This window comes from Stomoxys calcitrans, chromosome 2 (genome assembly GCF_963082655.1).
Source record: "Stomoxys calcitrans chromosome 2, idStoCalc2.1, whole genome shotgun sequence".
NCBI lineage: Eukaryota > Metazoa > Arthropoda > Insecta > Diptera > Muscidae > Stomoxys > Stomoxys calcitrans.
In genome coordinates this window covers 199,166,867-199,188,384 of record NC_081553.1, presented here as the reverse complement: position 1 = coordinate 199,188,384, position 21,518 = coordinate 199,166,867, and the positions used below count along the sequence as shown (strand labels likewise).

At 38.1% G+C, this 21,518-nt stretch overlaps 1 protein-coding gene across 5 annotated transcripts in view; it reads left to right on the top strand.

Moving 5' to 3' along the window:
* The window catches only part of LOC106082845 (lutropin-choriogonadotropic hormone receptor), a 178,418-nt gene that overhangs the window by 11,342 nt on the left and 145,558 nt on the right, over nt 1-21,518 (top strand). Inside the window, exons 1-2 of one of the 5 annotated variants that reach the window (XM_013245578.2) lie at nt 6,555-8,085; nt 20,852-20,869. The exons of 1 other annotated variant lie outside the window; for it this stretch is intronic. The gene's annotated coding sequence lies outside the window, so the exon portion shown is untranslated. Of the gene's footprint in view, nt 1-6,554; nt 8,086-20,851; nt 20,880-21,518 lie in introns of those variants that run through there. 3 more of the 5 variants (XM_013245575.2, XM_013245576.2, XM_013245577.2) reach the window with 3 other exon arrangements.

The window sequence follows — 21,518 nt, the reverse complement described above, 5'->3', positions numbered from 1 at the left end:
GTTCTGCAACTATTTGCGATAGGAGATCCTCGGCGTCCTTACACCTGTACCTGTTGGCCTGTAGTATTCTTAGTATTAGAGCAAGGATGGTGTATGAAGTTCTTGCAATAATTGGAGTCTATCCTACCAAAAGAAGAGGAAATCTTCGATGAAAATATATCAACTAAAGGCAAAGAAAATGCTCTATCAGCAATGAGCAATACAGGTTGCCTTTTTAAACAACATCTACTAAAAGTAGACTGTCCCAAGCACGGATACGGAGCTTAAAGAACGAAAATTGTTCAACGTAGGAGATTTTTTGAATATGTTGAGGCAGTTAGTGGAATCACCGGAATTGACAATCAATTCATTACAACATAAGGATCTACAAATTCTTCATAATATGTTGTATATGCTTCAAAAATTGCATCACAGCAAATTTGCAAATTTGGCCCATGAACATTCTATTAAGGAACAGGGGCAAACTTCTCACATATCAATGAGTGCAGTCCGATTCAAGTTTAAGCTCAATGATAGGGGCCCCCTTTTTATAGCCGAGTCCGAGAAGTTTTTACATGGCATAGTACCTCACAAATGTAGCCAGCATTAGGTGGGGATAACCACCGCTGAAAATTTTATGTTGGTCTCGCCAGGATTTAAACCCAGGCGTTCAGCGTCATAGGCGGACATGCTAATCTCTGCGCTACGGTGGCCTTGTGTTTAACGGAAATAAAAATAATTCCCATGAACATTCCATTAAGCAACAGGGGATATTCTTCTCAATGAGTGAAGACCGTTTAAAGCTCACATTTTTTCTGAAGTGCACGCAGGGATTTGAACCCAGGCGTCCGCCATCATACATTTATTTTAAAATTAAACAGTCTATATCTAGCAAACTGTAAGTGATGGCTTAGATATTGCCTTACTATTTTTAGTCTTTTCACGTATTTTAAGTTTAAAAGTTATAGAATTGTTCACACATTACTGCATATTTTACCACTGTGTGATGTTATTTTAGGTCTTAACTGAACTTTCAATATTTCTAGATGTAGCAAAAGAAATAACAGTATGATTTTTTTGGCAGTCCCAAAATGTCATAAACCTTTATGAGCTCGAATTTCAAGCAATAAAAAACATGTCTGCCTGATGATGTTATGATGCTTCAATTAAATCAGGTATTAATTAAAACCTCCCTAGCAGAAACCATTCCCTTACGCTTTGCCGTTCTACTCCCAACACCCACTTGACTTTAATTAAAATGAGCACGGTTTCAATTTGGCCCATTGTTGTGTTTTTATTTGTTGAAAAATACGTCAATGCATATTGGAAAAGGGGATTCCCTTTTGAATTTTACAACACTTTAAACAAAGCTTTAAAATCACCAATAGTGAGCTATATTTAGCACTCACTAAACCAATTCCCTAATTGTGGCATATCAATCGCATAGGTAACATCTTCAAACAAAAACCAACTTTAACAAAGAAAATAAAACCAGTTAGGTTTTTTGAAAGCGAACTTGTATTTGAGAATTATTTTTTTAAACCCTCCACCATAGTATGGAGGTATACCAATATGGTCGTTTCATTTCATTTGTAATACCTTGAATAATTGATCTAAGACTTCATAAAGCATATTCTAAGATTTTTGATCTGTTTGACGTCACTCTGTTCATATTTCTGTGGAGATCACGATTGCGTGTAAACGAATAATGCAAATGTCGCTTGACATTTTGCTCAGATTCTTGTTGTCGCAATGAAAGAAAATAACATGTAAAAGCGTGCTAAGTTCGGCCGGGCCGAATCTTAGGCAAAAAATTATATAAAAAAAGAGCTGCTCTGCTATTTAAACGATATCAAGATATGGTCCGGTTCGGACCACAATTAAATTATATGTTGGAGACCTGTGTAAAATTTCAGCCAATTCGTATAAGAATTGCGCCCATTGGGGCTCACGAAGTAAAATAGAGAGAACGATTTATATGGGATATGTATCGGGCTATAGACCGATTCAGACCATAATAAACACGTTTGTTGATGGTCATGAGAGGATCCGTCGTACAAAATTTCAGGCATATCGGATAATAATTGCGACCTCTAGGGGTCAAGAAGTCAAGATCCCAGATCGGTTAATATGGCAGCTATATCAGGTTATGAACCGATTTGAACCTTATTTGACACAGTTGTTGAAAATAAGAATAAAGTACGTCATGCAAAATTTCAGCCAAATCGGATAGGAATTGCGCCCTCTAGAAGCTCAAGAAGTCAAATCCCCAGATCTGTTTATATGGCAGCTATATCAGGTTATGGACCGATTTCAACTATACTTGGCACAGTTGTTGGGTATCATAACAAAACACGTCGTGCGAAATTCCATTCCAATCGGATAAGAATTGCGCCCTCTAGAGGGTCAAGAAGTCAAGACCCAAGATCGGTTTATATGGCAGCTATATCAGGTTATGGACCGATTTCAACCATACTTGGCACAGTTGTTGAATATCATAACAAACCACGTCGTGCAAAATTTCATTCTGATCGGATAAGAATTGCGCACGCTAGAGGCTCAAGAAGTCAAGACCCTAGATCGGTTTATATGGCAGCTATATCAGCTTTGAACCGATTGGAACCATACTTGGCACTGTTGTTGGATATAATAGTAAAACACGTCTTTTAAATCAGATAAGAATTGCGCACTCTAGAGGCTCAAGAAGTCAAGACCCAAGATCGGTTTGTATGGCAGCTATATCAAAACATGGACCGATATGGCCCATTTACAATACCAATCGACCTACACTAATGAGAAGTATTTGTGCAAAATTTCAAGCGGCTAGATTTACTCCTTCGGAAGTTAGCGTGCGTTCGACAGACAGACGGACGGACATGGCTAGATCGATATAAAATGTCGCAACGATCAAGAATATATATACTTTATGGGGTCTCAGACGAATATTTCGAGTAGTTACAAACAGAATGACGAAGTAGTATACCCCCCATCTTATGGTGGAGGGTATAAAAAGAAGGACAAAGACGACCTTTGATACCCACTATTTCGTCGAAATTAAAACTTGCTTAAATTTGAACATAGAATTTTCACCAAAATCCGTATATATTGTGGGAGACCCAGCGAATCGCTCTGCAAAATTTTGAGAAGATATGTTGATAAATGCGTTTGCAAAAGCCTCTAAAATGAAAATCGGGAGTAACATTTATATGGGAGCTATGTACATCTAAATCTGAATCCATTTTTTAAAATCGGACCTCACAGTGTGATTCGATATCGAAAAATTCTTAAAATCCTTCTGCAACTGTGAAATGGATAAAAATACTCCAATTTTATTATGGAAAATATTAGCCGCTAAGATTATTAAATATTAGTCCAGGAAGGGACTCATTTGACCATAAAACAATAGTTAAACTTTGTATTACTTCCTCAGGTTAGGTTGAAAAGAGGGTGCAGATATTAATCCGCCTCATGCCAATATGGACATACCTGTAGTCGGATTGTTGTGCGCTCTAAATACTAAAAATCAACCTCGAAAAAGAAAATCTTAGTTAGAAATTCCATGCTACTTACAAATTCTTAATTGTTTTCCATGGTTAATGTCTGGTATTGTGTCCCAAACTAAGTGCCGATGTCTTTTAGCCGCTAAAGCCGGGCAATTAAAAAGGAAATGCTCCAAAGTCTCATCATCTTCCCCGCATGCCCTACACACACTATCATTTGCCGCACCGATTTAACTTAAGTGAGCTCGTAGTCCTATATGTCCCGTTATGATACCGAGAGAAATTCTGACCTCCTTCTTACTTCCTTTCAGTAGTAGCCTCGTCTTCTCACGATCTGGGTCTCCCCATAGGATTTTCGCCAGCGACCGTTTCGCTATTCCACAGGGTTGCATGTGCATTCGTCGCCTATGCACTTAACGCGGACTGCGTCGACCCGAAAGGCTTCGGGTTAACCAAGTTTATTGATGACTGTTCTCTGGCCTTCACTGCGAAATAGTCTGCTTTCTCATTCCTAGTTAAACCCTTAATACAAATACAAAATCCACTAAGGTGGAATGTTCATGGGGCAAACTTCTCACATATCAATGAGTGCAGTCCGATTCAAGTTTTAAGCTCAATGATAAGGGGCCTCCTTTTTAAAGCCGAGTCCGAACGGCGTTCCCCAGTGCGACACCTCTTTGGAGAAAAGTTTTTGCATGACGTAGTACCTCACAAATGTTGCCAGCATTAGGAGGGGAAAACCTCCGCTGAAAATTTTTTCTGATGGCCTCGCCTGGATTCGAACCCAGGCGTTCAGCGTCATAGACGGACATGCTAATCTCTGCGCTACGGTGGCCTCCAGTTAAAACCTTACAAGCCGTAATTCTTATCGGATTTTGCTACAATTTTGCACGAAGTGTTCTGTTATTACTTTTAACAACTGTGCCAAATACGGTCAATAGCCTGATTTAGCTTCCATACAAACCGGTCTCCCGATTTGACTTCTTGAACCCTTATAAACCGCAATTTTTGTCCGATTTGGTTGAAATTTTGCTTATAGTGTTCGGTTATGACTTTCAACAACTGTGCTGAGTACGGTCCAAATCGGTGTATAACCTGATATAGCTCCCACATATACCGATCTCCCGATTTGACTTCTTGAGCCTTCGGAAGCCGCAACATTCATTCAATTTGGCTAAAAATTTTCACAAAGTATTCTGTTATGACATTCTACAACTGTGCCAAGAATGGTATATAACTTGATATAGCTCCCATATAAGCAAGCCGCAATTTTTGTCCGATTTGGCTGAAATTTTGCTTGTGGTGTTCCGTTATGACTTTCAACCACTGTGCTAAGTACGATCCAAATCAGTCTGTAACCTGATATAGCTCCCATACCCACCAATCTCCCGAACTATGTTTAGATAAAGCTGCCATATGCACCGACCTGCTAATAAAGGGTCTGATGCCCATAAAAGCTTTATTTTTTCAACGATTTCACTGAAATTTTAAACAGTGGGTTATTTTAAGCCTCCCGACATCTGACCTAAATATGGATCAAAACGGACTATATTTAGATATTGCTGCCAAATAGACCGATCTGCCGATAAAGTGTCTGAAGCCCATCACAGCTTTATTTTTAACCGATTTCGCTGAAATTTGAAACGGTGGGTTATTTTAAGTCTCCCGAAATCTGACCTAAATAAGATTCAGAGCGGACTATAATTAGATATAGCTGCCATATAGACCAATCTGCCGATAAAGGGTCTGAAGCCCATAAAAGCTGCATTTATTATCCGATTTCGCTGAAATTTGAAACCGTGGCGCAGAGGTTAGCATGTCCACTGAACGCCTGGGTTCGAATTCTGGCGAGACTATCTGAAAAATTATCAAAGCTGGCAACATATGTGAGGTACTATGTCATGTATAACTACTCTCCAAAGAGGTGTCGCACTGCGGGACGCCGTTCGGACTCGGAGAAGTTTGCGCCTGTTGCTTAATGGAATGTTCATGGGTAAAATTTGCATTTTTTAAATTCTTTTAAGCACCCCGACAGCCGATTCAAATATGGTTCAGATATAGCTGCCATATAGACCGATTTTCCGATAAAGGGTCTGAATCCCACAAATCCTTTATTTATTACCTGAAATTTGAAAGGGAGTTGCTTTAAGCCTCCCGTCATCTGCCCTAAATTTGGTACAAGTCGGACTATATTTGGATACAGCTGTCATATAGACCGATCTGCTGATTAAGGGTCTGAAACCCATAAAAGCTTTATTTATTACCCGATTTCGCTGAAATTTATTTGAAGCCTCCCGACAACTGACCCAAAAATGAAGGGTCTTATTCCCATAAAAAGCGGATTTATTGCCTGATCTCTCTGAAAATTTTACTTGTATAAGAGTTTTCGGGACCAATATCTCGTTTAGTCTAGCTATAGTGTTGTAGTGAATTTATTTTGCCGCCTCGTACATTATCATGAAATGCTAATCCACTTTTACAAACTGTAGTTTCTAGGATAATTTATATTTTATTTATAATTAGCTACTTGCACAAACTATAGTTTCAAGGATCATTTAAGTTTTGACCATGTATAAGCTGCATTCGGTTAATTCTTGTTGGCAAGCGTGGTTAATAAATTAGAGTTGTTTAAATTTTCCCCACATGTACAGAGAATACTTCAAAAAAGCAACAGGTTGCATGGTTTTGTACCCATTAACAAAAGGCCACATGTATACGCTTCAATGATAATATCCCAGTCTAACTATGGATTATGTGGGTGAAAATACACATACATACACTCGTGTATTTCTAGTCATCACTTCTTCTGATAGACATGTTAATAACATTTGTTTATCCCTGTAACTGAGCTTTTATCACTGTTATCACTTCGTGTTTCTCTGTTTTGGCATAGTGATGCTACTATACTTTGCTGGCGGTAACAGAAGAGAGCTTTTGTTTGGTCTAACAGTAACAGCTCACACACACATACACACACATACGCAGACAGCAACCAACAGCAGCTGGTAGTGTTGAACCAACCTCTACGATTCTGTTGAGAAAAGTTTCATTTCACAAAGCGATATCGAAGTGAGAACATCGTCGTTGCTGGTGATTTGAAATACCACAAAATAAATAAAACCGCCGGTTCGACCTAACTTAATCGTAACGCGGAATATTCAATCGTCTTCGTATTCTTTGACCAAAGAGTGTCACACCAATATACATACATATGTGTGTACATATATTGAGGAAATTTACGCAAATTTAAGTTCTGGTTTTCGAAGCAGAGGGCATCTGCATTTTGGATCTTTTGCATGCTAGCGACCTAGTCAGGAAGAAGTTGATTATGCGAGTTGTTGTTGTTCTTTGGAAAATAATAAAAACAACAAAGTAATCTATAAATAAATTGTGTGCATTCGGTAAATGTGGATCACTGGAAATGACCCAAAAGTAATGTGCGTTATTCTTATTCCAAAAGTGTGCATGCAACAAGTGTTGGCGATTTTCAAACTACAGAGAGAGAGAGAGCGATAGTGAGAGAGTGTTAACAATTGAGTGAGTGCATGAGTGTAATAAAGTTGCATTATATCACACACACACACACACATCTATTAAATACCATGGTGGTTATGTTGAAGTCGGAAATGAAGTTATAAATAAAAGTGTGCAAGTTTAAGAGTGCAGTGTGCCTAGATAATTCACACCTGGAAGATAAACAAAACCCACACATACATACATCCACACACACCCATATAAGCATTGTAATCATTGCGAGTACTTGAATGTGCATTAAGGGCATTTGCATTGTCGTTGGCCTGACAATAACCAAAAATTCAAAAAAAGCCCACAATTCAAAACAGCATATCTGTGGTCTGTCAACTGCAAGGAATTTCGAAGTATAATCATATTGAAGTGTGTGAAGAAATCAAATAAGAATCTTAAAAAAATTTACAACAAATGAAAAAAATGGCAACATAATTTAAAATATCAACAAAGTGTAAGAAAAATGAAAATTAATCAACCATGCAGTTTTTGTCTACTTGTCAACGAGAGTGATTAAAAGTTCACGAATTCATGTAACTCAAATAAAGAATCGCAGATTAACAAAACAATCATTCGATTATTTTCTTTGAACCAAACAAAATTGGCATATGTAAAACGCAAATTTTCGAAATGTAAACATTGCCATAATTGCTTCCATAAACTTTAAGGTGAGACAAAATCAATGTGAGTGACAAAAATAAAAACAAAAATTAAAAAAAATATATATAATCTCTTTGTATTAATGCTACTGCAAAAAGTACAAATTACTTGAAATTCTGGAATCAAAATCTTCACCTCAAAAATTCAAATTAATTTACTATTTGCAAACAAAAAGTCCAGGAATCTCCTCAATGGGGTTTGACAAATTTATACAGTTTTGAATTCATTAATTAATTAAATGTTCAAAAGTGATTTGGAGAAGTATAAATTTAAAAATTATGAAAAGATTGCCTAATGACATCCAATTAACTGTAAATAATTTATGCATGGCCATATATCAACACCTTAGAATCTGTGGATCACATCACATTTCCATATATTATATATGGAAGGATCAACGAATTAATTGCCGTTGATTAAGGTAAATATTAATAGAAATCCTACCGATATAAATTTTTTTATTGATCTTATAAATAGAAAAAATTTTAATTGTAAATGAAGTTGAATAAAAGTGTAAACATCTAAAATTGTAGTTAACCCACTAACGCCTGACCCTTGATTCCCTTGTCCAATTTTTATTTAGAACATTAATACTGACGTGGAGGCCACCGAGAGGTGCAGAGGTTAGCATGTCCGCCTATGATGCCGAACACCTGGGTTCAAATCCCGGCGTGAACATCAGAAAAATTTTCTGCTTAGTTCGGTTTGGGGTGTTTTGGGGGATGGGGCGGCCATTTTGTGACTTGGCTCTATCAGATTCGAGTTCTACTCTAAAATACCTCTTAATTGAGCCCCATTTTGCAATTGTCAGGAAATACATCCTATTTAGGTTGTGTTATGGGGGTGCGGTGGCCCCATATACATTTTTTTTCTGAATATTGATATCAGATTCGTGCTTTACTCCCAAAGACCTTTCATTTGAGACCCATATTGCTATGGTCGTAAATTTGTCCTGTTTTGGGGTTTATTTTGGGAGAGGGGTGCCCTCCAAACACTTGGTTTCACATTTGGATATCAGATTCGTATTCTACACTCAAATACCCTTTACTTGAGACCCATATTGCCATGTTCATTAAATGAGACCTATTTGGGGGGTGTTTTGGGTAAGGGGAGGACGCCCAGAATCTTGGTCCCAGATTTGGATATCAGATTCGTATTCAACTCGCAAATATCTTTCATTTGAGTCCCATATTGCCATGGTCGGTAAATATGTCCGATTTAGGGCAGCCCCCTAGGTACCCCATTTTTGAAAATTAGGGTAAGGAAGAATGTCCGCGAGCCTGACAGTTTTTCTCATCCTCACATGGCCCGTCGACAGAACCTTCAGCACAACTTGACTGTCCACGTATATCCTGTATCACAAATACTTTTGCTTGAAAGACGCTACACACTTTCAGAAATCCGTGAAGACTCCTGCCTCGCCGCTCTCACCCAACTTAGATCCAGCCGTGTTTTCAAAAGTCATGGGAAAAGCGGGATACCCCCACCCCAGGGAACCTTTTTCGGAAAGACGGTGTGCAGTCCCTCCTGTGCACTCCTCTAGCGCAAAATGCGTCGCGCCAGCAGTCGCTCCAGTCCCCAGTAGATTCCAAGAACGTTAATAGTGCGGAATGGAGAATAGGTAGAGGTTAAACTGTGCCGTTGATATCACACCGCCTTGGCGAACTCCCTGTTTCAGTCTACGGTGTCTCGAATTCTTATCCCTAAATTCCAAAAACGACTGGCGATCACACATATAATGGAATGGCGACCACACACAAACAAGAATGGCTCTTCTCCTTGCCCTGTCACTCTCGGGATGCACAATAAATTGACGGTTGAACAACCTGGCGCATCTCTTCGGATCCGTCACGGTTACTTCGACAAAAGTGACTGAGATCCTGTCATCCCGTCTACCGGGGTTCGAGAGTGACTTAACGGTAGACCACAACCTGCCCAAACTGGTGCATAAGTTACAAATGCTGGCTACATTTGTGCGGTATCCTGCCATGTTAAAACTTCTCTGTCAAGTGGTGGTGCTAAGCGGCCCGCCGCACAGTGGGGAATTTGAACTCAAAAGTGTAATTTTAACCAACGGACAGGACGATCTTCCGTTATTTTCTGGATTTATGGTCAATTATGCCTTGAGGAGCTCCATTTAAGTCACCCGGACCTGATGGAATGTTTCCGACTTTACTGCAAAAGGAGGCCGACTATCTGGCGCCCCATTTGGAAACTATTTTCACAGCGTGGCTAGGACTTGCATATACTCCGAAAGCCTTGCAAGAGGCAGGGTGGTGTTTATATCCAAGCCCGGCAAGGCAAGTTATGCAACACTAAAGGCCTACAGACCTAAAAACCTTTCGTACTTTCTACTCAAAACCATGGAAGGTATTGTTGATACCATGATAAAAAATTGTAAAGCGATTCAGCGAACTGCTCAAATACAAACAGCATGCCTAAGATAAGGGAATAGAATAGAAGAATCCTTCGATTCCAAGGTGTACACATTGTCGGCATGCATCGACATCGAGAAGGCTTTTGGACGGGCCAACATACCGGGTGCTTTGAGACTGGATAAACCATATGCTAACGAACAGGTGTAGAAATTGCGGATCCTATGACATAAATATAAGGGAGAAAGTGGCACAGGGCACACCATAGGGGAGCATTTTAACACCTCTCCTTTGGGTGAGCATCATAAATAATCTTTTAAGGATGCTGACTGAGGAGGGATTTGAACCCGTCTGCTATGCAGACTATGTTATAATACTTCTAAGGGGTAAGGATCCGTTCGAGCTATGTAGAAGGGCCGAAAAGGTCTTGCATATGACTGGGCTAGACCCAGAGATCTCGATGTTAACCCAGAGAAGACTGAAACATGCCTGTCACAAGGAAGACGAAGGTGGCCCAATTTAGGGCACCACGTTTCCTCAATAAGACGATTTCGATATCTGATGTGGTCAAATACTTAGGTGTGATCTTGGACAGGAAACTGAATTGGAAGTGTCACATTTAGGAGCGTACTGAGAAGGCTCACAGATGTTGGACACTATGTAGACGGGCCGTAGGCTCGAAATGGGGCCTGAATACGAGGATTGTCCACAGGCTCTACAGAAGCGTGATTAGACCAATACTTAAGCCTCTGTAGTTTGGTGGACTGCTGATTGGAGAAAAAGTGCAACATAAGGACCACACAACAGGTTCAGAGAACATGTTGTCTTGGCATAGGCGGAGCGATGAGGACCACTGGACACTGGAGACTATAGATATCCGACCCATTGACATACAGATTAAGTGTGAGGCAGCCACTGCGGCTATGAGACTTAAGGCGATGGGAGGATAGGAGAATGGATTGAGGATGGGAGCAACTCATACCATCGCCGTATAATAGAGGCAACAATAGGAAACCTGGAAGGAAGGGAAGAGGTTTCCGATCGGATACCTGAGATGAACCTTAAAGTCAAGTACGAGGCACTGCTGCCATCGTCACAGTCTTGGATTGACGGAACCCTAGTACTGCCATCTGGAAGATCATGTTACACGGATGGATCAAAGCTGGAAGACAAAGTGGGCTTGGGGGTCTACATTGAGAACCCAGGGACTGAGATCTGTGTTAGACCGCCTGACCATAATACGGTCCTGCAGGCGGAGATCCGGGCGATCACGGATTGCGTGAAGTGGTCTGGTGCTAACGCGAGGACATCGAGTGTGAACATCTTTACGGACCGAAAAATTGCCATGAGGGCAATGACAACCAGGACGGTAATGTCACGAACAGTCTTACAGAGTAAGAAGGAGATTAACGCCTTCTCTGAGGATGGCAAAATCGGGATCATTTGGGTGTCGGCCCATAACGGGCCATCATTGGGTGCCGGGCCAGTCCTCTGGCCTTCAGCGTTGGCCGTCAATAAACTTGGTTAACCAGAGGCACGAATGCGCATGCAACATTGTGGAACTGCGAAAATCCTATGGGAGGATCCAAATTGTGAGAAGACGAGGCTATTACCGAAAGGAAGTAAGAAGGGGGTCAGTGTAGCTATTGGCATCATAAGGGGACACATAAGACTACGAGCTTACTTATGTAAAATCGGTGCGGCAAGTGGAGTATTTCCTTTGTCATTGCCCGGCGTTCGCGTCTTACAGATACTGGCACTTAGGTGGAGACACAATACCGGACATTAGCTAACTTATGGGAGTGGTATTAAAAACAATTAAGGATTTTGTAAGTAGCACGAAATTCCTAACTTAAAATTTTCTTTTTAGAGGTTACTTTATAGTTTTTAGAGCACACAACAAGCCCTATTACTGGCTTAGGTGTATGTCCATAGTGGCAAAGGGCGGAGTAATATCCGCACCCTAACTTTTCAACCTAACCTAACCGACTAGGTCGTAAATTACTATTTCATTGGACTTGCCATTACTACAATATATGCTTGCTATTGTCGCGATTGGCGATCTCTAGGGTTCTATGCCTAAAGATATGTTTCTATCCACTGCTCTAGGGCCCATAGCATAAAAGATGACAGACTAATAGGAAAAAAGAAAATCTGACGCCTTCGTGTGGCAGGGGTTTCCTGCTTTCGGAATAAAAATGACCTTTCTGTCTCTCCATCCCACAACTCCAACAAAAGCGTTTTTATTAAAAGAGAACACATATCTCTTTCCAACATTTCATACTGCATACTCTTAGGACAGCATTGCTTAGAGGCTTTTAAACGAAATTCTATTGAATTCATTCCACTGACTTAAGCAAAGTTACCATTTGTCATTTATACCACAGTCATTTGGTGCTACTTAGGAGATTCTCATTTACTGCAAATGTTATTTAAAATGTTTATTTTTTTTAAACATTTTTAACCAAAATTTTGTGAACATTTTGGAATTGCCTGTCTAATATCACACAAAGCATTGGTATTATATTCTTTGATATATCAGGTATCTAGAAATATTAAAATAATAAAAAATATTATAATTACCTATTAAAATTTGTTTGAAAAAAACTTGTGCCAAAGTATACATTGCATATCGGCCTCACCATAGCTGACAAATGTTTGTTGTTCTTATTATAAACGAGGCATATTGTTTTTCTGCCTTCTAAAACTTGTGAACATTTTAAACTCTAAATAAAAAAGAGTAAATAAAAATAAATTGTTTTGATTTAACTAATACTATAATTAAAAATTAATTTTTACAAAAACTTGGTGTGTATGTTGTTAAGTGATGATGATAATGTGTGGTGAAATGCAAAATGACTTAACGTCAAAAAATTTTTAACAATTCTTTATTGTTATATATCTATCAACATCTCTCTGGTCTATTTTGATTAATGTTGAGAAAGTGTTGATAACCTCTTTGGCATTTTAGCTGGCTCTATTAAAACTTGTACATACACCGATTATGATATTTAAATATTATGAATGACTTTGGTATGAAAATATTTTCAGAAACACCTCAAGTAAAACAAAACTTTGTTTTTATTGTGTATTAACCTTTGGGCATGTGTGCATGTAGTTTATAATTATTTTTGGGAAAATTCATAAAAAGCAAATAGCAATGTGGTTGCAATAATATTGTTTTGTGCGTTTATTTATTTAAGTCTCCTTGTATAAACATTACGGTATAATATTCGTTGAACATAAAATATGATTTGATCATGTGGATTTAACCGCTAAAATCAAAGTACAATATTCCACATGGGATAATTTAATTCTATTAAAAGTGTTATCATAAATTCGTATTGATTTTCATATTGCGAAAAAAAAGACCAGAAGCATATATGGATCATGTGAAAGTTTTTGTGCAAGGTCAAGATGTTTGTATTTGCTGCATAAGTTATTGAATTCTGTTTTTAGTTAAAATAAATTTTAGGAGATAATTGGCCTAAGAAATGAGGTTGATTGAACGAAAAAGAAATCAAGGATGATTGCTGAAATTATTTAAAATTTGTCCATACTCCGTAAGTATTGAACGTTAGGACGATAGATGAGAGGATTTTTTTAAACTCACCACCATAGGATGGGGGTATACTAATCTAGTCATTCCGTTTGTAATACCTCGAAATATTGATCTAGGACCTCATAAAGTATATATTCTTGATCGTCTCGATATATTGGGTCGAACTAGCCATGTCCATCTGTCCATCGGCCGAAATCACGATAGCGGTCGAACGCCCAAAGCTAACCACTTGAAATTATGCACAGATACCTAATATTGATGTAGGTTGTTGGGGATTGCAGATGGGTCATATCGGTTCAGATTTGGATATGGCTCCGATATAAATCAATCTCTCGACTTGAGTTATTGATCCACTGAAAACTGCAATTTTTGTCCGATTTGGCTGAAATTTTACATGTAGTGTTCTTTTATGACTTCCAACAACTGCGACAAGTACAGTCCAAATCAGTCTATAACTATATATAGCTCCCATAGTTTAGCAGAATCTATGGTGGCGCGTTCCCAAGATTCGGCCCAGCCGAACTTAGCACGATGTTACTTGTTTCTACAATATTTGTGATTCATATATGGGAAAATAATAGAAACCACTATTGAAAATTTGTATACCCTCCACCACTACTGTGGTGCAGGATATTATAATGTAGTGAATTTGTTTGTAACTTCCAAAAGGAAGAGAGATAGATCCATTGATAAGTATACCGATCGATCCAGAATCACTTTCTGATTCGATTTAGCTATGTCCGTCTGTCTGTCTGTCCGTCCGTCTGTCTGTCCGTCTGTCCCTGTTAATTTGTGTACATTGTGTACTACAAGTTGCAATTTTCATCCGATCATCTTCAAATTTGGTACTGGTATGTTTTTCAGCCTAGAGACGAAGCTTATTGAAATTGGAAAAAATCGGATCACATTTGGATATAGCTCCCATATATATTGGGTTGCCCAAAAAGTAATTGCGGATTTTTCATATAGTTGGCGTTGACAAATTTTTTCACAGCTTGTGACTCTGTAATTGCATTCTTTCTTCTGTCGGTTATCAGCTGTTACTTTTAGCTTGCTTTAGAAAAAAAGTGTAAAAAAGTATATTTGATTAAAGTTCATTCTAAGTTTTATTAAAAATGCATTTACTTTCTTTTAAAAAATCCGCAATTACTTTTTGGGCAACCCAATATGTTCGTCCGATTTGCAGTAATAATGCAATAAAAAAGTCATTTGTTAACCGATTCTCTCGAAATTTGACAGGAATTATTTTTTTATGACTCTCGACATTACTATTGAATTTCATAGAAATCAGATCATATTTAGATATAGCTCTCATATATATATTTAGCCCGATTTTAACTCCTAGAGCCATTGCAGGCTCATTTATTGACCAATCTTCCAAAAATTTCGTACAACACCTTCCTCGACGACTACCACAATATCTGAAAAGTTTGCTTGAAGTCGGTTCAGATTTAGATATAGCTCCCATATATATGTTCGTTCGATTTGCAGTAATAATGCTATAAAATGGTCATTTGTTACCCGATTCTCTCGAAATTTGGCAGGAAGGATTTTTTTATGACTCTCGACATAACTAGTGAATTTCATGGAAATCGGTTCAGATTTAGATATAGCTCTCATATCTATATATAGCCCCATTTTCACTCCTAGAGTCACAACAAGCGCATTTATTGACCCATCTTGCCAAAAATTTTGCAAAACGCTTTCCCCGGTGACTGTCACAGTTTCTGAGAAATTTGCTGAAATCGATTCAGATTTAGGTATAGCTCACATATATATAATCGTCCGATTTGCATAAATAATTCAATAAAAAGGTCATTTGTTAACCGATTCTCTCGAAATTTGGCAGGAAGGATTTTCTTATGACTCTCGACATTACTGGTGAATTTCATGGAAATCAGATCAGATTTAGATATAGCTCTCATATATATATTTAGCCCGATTTTAACTCCTAGAACCATTGCAATCGCATTTATTAACCAATTTTCCCAAAACGTTGTACAACGCCTTGCTCGAGGACTTCCACATTATCTGAGAAGTTTGCTCGAAATCGGTTCAGATTTAGTTATAGCTCCTATATATATATGTTTGTCAGATTTTGGGCAATTTCCAATAATGTTGTCATTTGTCAACCGTAATTATAACGGTTTGAATATATTTGCTCGGCGAGATCGATCAAAATTCGTTCAGAATTGGATATAGTTTCCACATTGTACTTATAGGCTAGGTGTTGGGTATTATACAGTCGGCACTGCCCGACTTTTGCCCTTCCTTACTGGTTTCTTCATAAGATGGTCAAAATACACTCTATACTCTGAATAAGACAAAAGTGAGTTTGTTTTTAAGCCCACCACCGAAGGATAGGGGTATATTCATTTTGCCATTCCGTTTGCAACACATCGAAATATCCATTTCCGACCCTATAAAATATATATATATTCTTGATCAGCGTAAACATCTAAGATGATTTAGCCATGTCCGTCCGTCTGTCTGTTGAAATCATGCTACAGTCTTTAAAAATAAAGATATTGAGCTGAAACTTTGCGCAGGTTCTTTTTTTGTCCATAAGCAGGTTAACTTCGAAGATGGGGTATATCGGACAATATCTTGATATAGCCCTACTATAGACCGTTCCGCCGATTAAGGGATCCAATTTAACTGAAATTTGGTTCAGTGAGTTGTGTTGGGCCCTTCGACATCCTTCTTCAATTTGGCCCAGATCGGTCCAGATTTGGATATAGCTGTCATATAGACCGATCCGCCGATTTAGGGTCGTAGGCCCATAAAACCATAAAACACATTTATTATCCGATTTTGCTGAAATTTGGGACAGTGAATTGTGTTAGGCTCTTTGACATTTTTCTGCTGCCATATAGACCGATATCTCGATTTAAAGTCTTGGCCTTATAAAAGGCGCATTTATAATGCGATTTCACTTATATTTGAGACAGTGACTTATGTTAGGCTCTTTGACATCCGTTTCGTATATTTTTCAGATCGGTTTATTTTTAGATATAGCTACTAAAAAAATCAATATTTTGTTATACACAATTGAACAATGACTTGTGCTTGTTAGTATTTTGTCCAAATCGGAACATATTTCGTTATAACTGCTATGGGGCATAAGGTATGCATTTTTCACCGGATTTTGACGAAAGGTGGTCTACACATATACCCGAGGTGATGGGTATCCAAGGTTTTTTTTGTTTTTTAAAATTCCAATTTAATTTGTCCGTTTAGGGCGAAGATCATTTTTCTAATGATGTTTTAATTTCGCTTTCGAGATGAGTTTAATGATCGAAAATACAGAAGATACATCACACCAACCATAATTTGACGCTTTTCGACCCTTTGGTAAAGAGGGAGTCATCATCAGAAATCTTTAAGTGTGAGGGCTTCAAACGTACGACATTTGTAGGTTGTACTTATGTCGAAGAAATTGCGAAAGAATCTCTATCAAATGCATACAGCTCACTAACCAATCCTGACACCTTGTCCTACTGGCTGTGTCACCTTTCCAAATGTATGTGTACTTGTTTTGTTACAGCGTGGATTTCTTGGTTTGGTTTACATGGGAGATATAGGCCTAACTCCGCCTCAAATGGATGTTTTGAGGCTGAAATGAAAGATATTAAAATTTTACTAGGTTTTGCAAGCGGTATTACAGAATTAGTATTCCTCCTATTCTTATGGTGAAGGGTAAAATTATGTAGGTTTTAGTACAAGTCTTTTTCACACAAGCAAACATTAGTCATTTAATTTGATTTCCTCTTTTGACCATTCCATTCATATAAGGTGTGGATTATTTGCCAAATCCCTTCATTGTTGTTGCGAATGTTGCATGTGATTTAAACACTTGTTGAAACCTTAGGTATTTACATCATTCTTTTTGCATAGGCAAATTCAAGAGCATTCATATAAGAACATAAATGTGGGTCGAAATTCTTACAAAGAGAAATTTACAGATTTATTTCCTCAAGTGGTCACATCGGAGGCCATCTTAGTGCAGCAGTAGGCATGTTTACCTATAACGCTGGACGAATGAGTTCGAATCCTGGCGAGAACATCAGAATAAACAAGTAAAAGCGTGCTAAGTTCGGCCGGGCCGAATCTTATATACCCTCCACCATGGATCGCATTTGTCGAGTTTTTTTCCCGGCATCTCTTCTTAGGCAAAAAAGGATATAAGAAAAGAGTTGCTCTGCTATTAAAACGATGTCAAGATATGGTCCGGTTCGGACCACAATTAAATTATATGTTGGAGACCTGTGTAAAATTTCAGCCAATTCGAATAAGAATTGCGCCCTTTGGAGGCTCAAGAATAAAATAGAGAGATCGATTTATAAAATACGTCATGCAAAATTTCAGCCAAATCGGATAGGAATTGCGCCTTCTAGAAGCTCAAGAAGTCAAGACCCCAGATCTGTTTACATGGCAGCTATATCAGGTTATTTACCGATTTGAACCATACTTGGCAAAGTTGTTGGATATCATAACAAAACACGTCGTGCAAAATTTCATTCCAATCGGATAAGAATTGCGCCCTCTAGAAGCTCAAGAAGTCAAGACCCAAGATCGGTTTATATGACAGCTATATCAGGTTATGGACCGATTTGAACCATCCTTGGCAAAGTTGTTGGATATCATAACAAAACACGTCTCGCAAAATTTCATTCCAATCGGATAAGAATTGGGCACTCTAGAGGCTCAAGAAGTCAAGACCCAAGATCGGTTTATATGGCAGCTATATCAAAACATGGACCGATATGGCTCATTTACAATACCAACTGACATACACAAATAAGAAGTATTTGTGCAAAATTTTAAGCGGCTAGCTTTACTCCTTCGGAAGATAGCGTGCATTCGACAGACAGACGGACGGACGAACGGACAGACGGACGGACGGACGGACATGGCTGGATCGACATAAAATGTCGCGACGATCAAGAATATATATACTTTATGGAGTCTCAGACGAATATTTCGAGTAATTACAAACAGAATGACGAAATTAGTATACCCCCCATTCTATGGTGGAGGGTATAATTGTGCCCTTCAACTAAATTTAGTTTGTATAAATTTTTGGCAGAATTCATGATGGTGGGTTTCTAAGTTTCGACCCGGCTGAATTTACCACGCTTTTACTTTTTATTTGTATAAAAACGACATTAGAAACAAAATCACTCTCTGAAAGTGTGATATACTGAAATCAAGCAACAGAGAATCAAGAATTATAACGTTTTTGGTTACATTAAGCGGAATTTCTAAGGAATTGCTTAACTGGCATTTTTTGGATTTATTGTTGCATTGACATTGCAACATCAGTAACCTCAAGAATTTCAAACTAAATTTGCTTTTGCCTTTTTGGTTAATTCTCTAAATGCCCTTGGTCGAGGGAAAATCGATAGGAATTTAACGACTAATGATTGCTAGAGGGGATTTTAAAATCGTTCTCGGAAATATTTAAAGCACGACTAGGGTTTGCTTACGGATATGATTTTAAAGGTTCTAAATTTTGGCGTTATTGCATTTATTATGGGTTATGATAGCCGATTTACTCGTAAATTTCCTTTGATACGAATAAAACGCAATTAAAATTGCCTCCTGCAGAGGCAAAGAAGGAAATCTGGTAACTGACACAGATAGCATGCTGAGGATATAGAAAGAACATTTTACCTAACTGCTAGTGTCCAATGTTGGCGGCGAAGATGATAACGCAGAACCAATGTAGGATGATGATACAGAATGTTTAACTCCTCAGAATGAGGTCCAAGTAGCAGTGACCCGACTAAAGAACAACAAGGCAGAAGGAGCCGACGGGTTACCCGCTGAACCATTTAAGACCGGAAGCGACACGGTGATTAGGCGTATGCATCAGTTTATCTACGCAATCTGACTAGAAGAACGCATACCGATGATTGGAACCTCAGCATAAGATTTCCCGTACACAAGAAAGGAGACAAGACAGAATGTGTCAACTACAGAGGAATAAGTCTTCTTCCCATCGCATACGAGATACTCTCGAGCGTACTGTGTGAGAGATTGAAACCTAAAGTCAATGAGACAATTGGGCCCTATCAATGTGGCTTTAGACCTGGTACATTCACCCTGGACGAGATACTCACACTGCGCCAAATCCTGGAAAGGACCCGAGAAGGACAAATCAACACCTACCAGCTCTTTGTTGACTACAAAGCCGCTTTCGATATCCCTTTACGTTCAAAAGTATTTCAAGCCATGTCTGAGTTTGGTATCCCTTCAAAATTAATAAGACTCTGCAGGATGACACGTGGTGATACGCGTTCCTCAGTAAGAATAGGAAAAAATCTCTCCGAACCATTTAATACCAATCGAGGTTTCAGACAAGGAGACAGCGACATCATAGGTCGGTCAGCGGAAGTAGTAACTGAAGCCTTTGAAAGAATCGAAAGAGAGTCAGTGACAATGGGTCTGGCAGTAAATGGAGATAAGACGAAATGGATGGTTTCAACTCCCAAAAAGCCTCGTACAACCGAGCAGATAGAGAAAATGGAGAAAGTTGGGAACCACAACTTTGAGGTAGTCAGTAACTTTATCTACCTCGGCACCGCCGGAACCGAAACGAATGCCACCAGTTTTGAGATAAAGCGAAGAATAATACTGTCATAAAGACTAAGTAAGCAGTTTAGAAACAAGGCCACCTCTCTACACACGAATATTACACTATACAAGACACTGATACTACCCGTGTCAATAAAAACTATTTCAAATCTACTTTAATTTACTGGTGATATTTTTTAGAGAATTTTTTATTCAAGTTTGGGCTATTGAGAAAGTTTTATAAAAATTTTGTCTAAGAGTAAATTTCATACACATTTTTAGGGAGTATTTCATAAAAATTTATCTTTAGAGAAAATTTCATAAAATTTTTGTCTTCCGAGAACTTTTTATCAACACTTTGTTTTTAGGGAAATCGACTGAAATTTTGTTTTTAAATCTTTTGATCTCAGTTCGCTTGAAACGCTTGCATCTCTGTCATACGAGTAATGGCATATTGCATTCAAATGCTTTGCGAACAATTTCAATTATAAATTTCTATGACTGCACACATTTATTTAACCGATATTCTAGAGAAATTTAAATTATGGCGAAATTTAATTCAATCCAGTTTATACCAGCGCTATCGAACTAATTTGATTAAATTGTTAAACAAATGTTTGTGTTGTATTTATATTTTTTTTCTTCTTCTTCTATTTTCTCAACTCTTTCAGGCTTTGGAATTCATTCGAGTGAGTGCAGGTAAATACCACGAGTTCATTGATTTAATTATCATCTGAATGTGAATTATTTCTATCGAGGGAGAAAATAGTCGCAGTCTATGATAACGCTATTTTTCCACTGCTCTCTAGGTGTAGGCAAAAAAATTTGCTTTAAAAATAACTAACTAACTAGTAAATTACAACAAATTTGTAGCATCACAAGACCTTGGCAAAATTTTTGTTAAAGTTAGACGCCATGAACTAAGACGCAAAATCAGGCATTTTATAACCATCTGGTCGAATTACTTTTTGAAAGTTTGCCTTACGAGATAATTTTATTGGCTCTTAATGTGCTAAAACTGTTGTTATTTTCCTTGCTGCGTTCTTAAAATTATTTCAAATTACGTAGTTTTTGTGCTAGCAAATAGGAGTAAGCCTTTTACATTGCATACTTCCTGAGCCTTGAATAGGAAAACCAGAATCCATAAAATTAAATTTTCAAAAAGTAGAAATACATATGACTACAGCCAAAAACAAGTAACTACGTCAGATTGGCAATTTTGTTTGTAAACGTTCTAATTCTCACTCCAATAGTACTTGGCATTCGATTCACAGTATTACCATTCAAGCGAATAGAGTCTTTAATCTGATATTGTACAATATTTTCAGTTCAAGCTTG